Here is a 3,952-nt window from a genome sequence, read left to right on the forward strand (position 1 = left end):
TTGGGTGGGAAGGCTGTGTAGTCCCTATCTATGAGCACTTGTGTTATACGGGCTAAGTGTTCCTTAAATTTTTTTACTGGCTCAACGTGTGATTTTTTTTTTTTTTTTTTTTTGCACAGTGGAACTCGAGTTCCTTGAAATTCTCACAGATAGGGACTACTCGCTCAACGTGTGATTTTTTTTTTTTTGCACAGTGGAACTCGAGTCTTTAAGACTTGAGATCCAGGTGTATCATTTCTCCAACTCAGCAGCACAAACAGGCCGAAAGCGAGTCTTTTAGACTCGATTTTTAATGTAGATCTCGAGTTTTAGAAACTCGAGATGCTACTTTTCAGTTTTCTTTCAAACCATGCCTAACTTACTACATACTTGCCCTACCCATAGCTAATCTGCCCATTCCCCCGAGTTTTAAACTGTGTTCACTAATGACAGTAGCTTGGCTAGGAGTAGGAGTGGCGCAAATTGATGTCCCAACTGAAATCGTATCCTTTTTAATGTGCCATGTATGTGGTGCAATTTCCATCGCCCACTCCAAATCTACATTTCAAAATAGATTTGTTTATATTAAAAAAAAAAGGAAAATATTATTACACATTAGGTTAAAATTGTAAAATTGTATTTCAGTAATGTGACAGTGGATAGTGAGGGTGTAATAATCATTACCAAAAATGAAAAAGCACACGGAAACAATAATTTTAACATGGTCTGGCCTGACGGTCCCTATGCCACAATGGAAATTCTTTGCTAGTTACATCTTTGATATTACAGAAGAAATTACACTTTACTACCCTAAACTATATCTCATATTACACATTGCACCTTAAACTTTTCAAATGAACGTTTTGCACCATAAACTATGACTCTTGTTACACTTTGCACCATACTGTTAAGTTTGCTGTTAACTTGGATGAAAATTCAAAGTTTATGGTGCAAAGTGTAATAAAAAATATAGTTTAGGGTGATAAAGTATAATTTATCTTTTATTTATAAAGCATTGAGAAGAGGGACAATTAAGTCTTTTCTTATGATGTCTTATTTTTCCATCTAAGTTAACAGCAAATTTAACATTGGGATGCAAAGTAAAACAAGGATCATAATTTAGGGTATAAAAAGTGCATTCGAAAAGTTTATAATACAAAGTATAACATGAGATATAATTTAGAATGACAAAGTGTAATTTCTCCTTAATATTAAACACTTAATTTTATAATGAGTTTAATGTAGGATTTATATACTAGGAAACCATAAGCTCCAAATACTAGAAACTAGAAGTGTATCTTTTTCCTTCAACGGGTGGAGTGTCATTTTCCCCCAACCTCAAGGAAGGGAAGTATAATTACTTAAAAGATGTACCCGCCATTGTAATTGATGTAACCATAATTGTCTCAACTGAAGGAGCAGTTGATGACCCAAACAAAGTTAAAGGATCCAGGTTCCACCTATTGTACAATAATTTGTGTAGGCTGAAAATGTGGCTGGTCTTAAATAAGAGATTCACCTACCTCAATTATTGATGCAACCACAAAAGTCTCTACCGAAAGGGTAATTGATGGCCTAGACAAAGTTGAGGAAGGAGCAGTTGATGACCCAGAAAAAGTTGAAGGATCCAGGTTCCACCTATTCAATGGCGACGCCACATTGAACTCGGGGTATTTTGGAGAACACCCTAAACTGAAAAAAAAAAATTATATATAATAATTAAATTTTTTTTATTTGTTTACTTTTAAAAAAAAATTAAAACACACCTCGATCAAAATTAAGAACACCCTCAAATTAAATCAAATAAATAAATAAATAATTATTTGTTTTACTTTCAAGCAAAAAAAAAAAAAACACTCAAAAAAAAAACCCAGCCCATTCTTTAGCCCATAAACAATTTTGAAAAAAAAAAACTCAAATCCCTTGTAAATTAGGACTCCAAAATCCGAATAAATACACAAAAACACAACCCAAACTTTCTAACCCCAAAGATCCACACTTCAGGAGGCTCACTGCCATTTGTATAAAAAAAAAAAAATTGCTTTTACGCCGCCAGCTGCAACCGAGCAAGTGGCCATGACAACCACCAACAAATTAGCCGCACTCAACATTTACGCCACCTCCAGAGCTCCGCTTCCGTTGCAATCTTTGGTCTGGTATGAGTTTCTCCCTCTCTCTATCTGTTGTCTGCATCTCTAAAGTAAAGTAGTTTTTTCACTTTTTTGGACTTAATACACTACAAGTCTACCATTCAATAAATATTTGTACTTTAAGTTTGAAAAGGCAAGACACCACCGGTCCACCACCAATGACACTTCATTGCACAACATTAATGGTTTCCAGCTAAGCAACAATCTAATTCAAACAAAAAATTAAATAATAAAAAACCTAAAGCAACCTCATATTGTTTGTACGGCAGCCTAGTTAACACTTAAATTAAATTTATTATTTAATTTGATAAAAGTAAAATTTTAAATTATTTGTTTAATTAATAGTAGAGGCTTGGATAATTAAATTAAATTATTGTTTTTAGACTTGTAAGCTTCGTAACAAAACGGACAATGAGTTTTTGAGTAAGTGATTTCTAAAGAATTTAGTTCAAAATTAATTATAAATGATTTTAATGCCTGAAAAATGAAACATCTTTATTAAGTTATAATTAATTTGTCAAATAAAGAATGTTTCAATCATTATTTTTGTTAATACTTAAGAATTTTATTGTGTTTACTTTTCCCTAATCTAAAATAATTCTGAGCTCTGTCACTGTTTACTCTTGTGATTGGGGCCATGGGGCATTGGGGCTTGTCTGTTGAATTAGGGGGTTGATGGGTCATGGGGCGGGGGTAGTGCAAATGTGCTATGTGATAGTGCTTGTGCAAGTGTGCAACTAATAATTAAGAAATATGGCTTGTGTGCTATGTGTTAGTTGATTAGTTCAACTAATGATCATAAAATATGTAATAAATCACATCCTTTTTAGACTTGGACTTAAGCTATACTGCCTATATATTTTTGTGCTGTACAATTTATTGACTTTTTTTTTTTTGTTAAGTAAAAGTGTGATATTCCAAGTATCAAACAACCACAGTAATTAGTTGAACTAATTAATTTTTTTGTTTGGAATATTAATTAACCAATAACTAATTGGGAAAGCAACTAATAAACAATAATTAATAATTTAATTAACCAATACATTATATTAGACAAACAAATTAAATTATATTAGGCTAAACAACAATTAATAATTTTGCTATAAAAAAAACAATTAATAATTTTATAATTAATGAAATGATAATATACAAATTATAGTTTATAAATGACAAAAAAATTAATGAACAACTAAACAATAATACATTTAGGAAAAATTCCTGTAACCACACTGAAAAAATTATGCTTCATTAAAGAATACCCTAAAAAAATTCTAGAGTCGCCATCTGCACCTATTGTACAATAATCTGTGTCAGGCTGGAAATGTGGCTTCTTAAATAAGAGATTCACCTACCTCAGTTATTGATGCAACCACAAAAGCTCTACTGAAAGGGTAATTGATGCCTAACCAAAGTTGCATGAAGGAGCAGTTGATGACCTAACAAAGTTGAAGGATAGAGGTTCCACTATTGTACAATATATAATCTGTGCTAGGCTGAAAATGTGCGCTGGTCTTAAATAAGAGATTCACCTACCTCAATTATTGATGCAACCACAAAAGTCTCTACCGAAAGGGTAATTGATGGCCTAGACAAAGTTGAGGGAGGTCTCACCGCTAAAATCTGTAGAGGCTGAAAATGTAGATTGTTTTAAATAAAGGATAAAGTTAAGTTTCAAAAATGGTTGTAGCTTAAAATTATAATTTTACTTAATATTAAAATATTGAAAGTAAATTTTGATAAATTCATTATTGGATTTATATATTTTTTTTTATATCCTTCATACTTGCAAAATTTTTAGAAAATTAAAGATAAAAACTCTGTCA

General features: G+C 31.7%; 1 long non-coding RNA gene across 1 annotated transcript; it reads right to left on the reverse strand.

The window, feature by feature from the left end:
• Positions 1-1,890: 1,890 nt before the first annotated feature.
• Positions 1,891-3,537, reverse strand: LOC136070765 (uncharacterized). The gene is made up of 2 exons (XR_010632011.1): positions 3,482-3,537; positions 1,891-2,174 (listed from the first exon to the last, which is right to left on the reverse strand). It is a non-coding gene; the product is annotated as an uncharacterized LOC136070765 (long non-coding RNA).
• Positions 3,538-3,952: the final 415 nt, after the last annotated feature.

This window comes from Quercus suber, unplaced genomic scaffold, assembly GCF_002906115.3.
Source record: "Quercus suber isolate HL8 unplaced genomic scaffold, Cork oak 2.0 scaffold_258, whole genome shotgun sequence".
NCBI lineage: Eukaryota > Viridiplantae > Streptophyta > Magnoliopsida > Fagales > Fagaceae > Quercus > Quercus suber.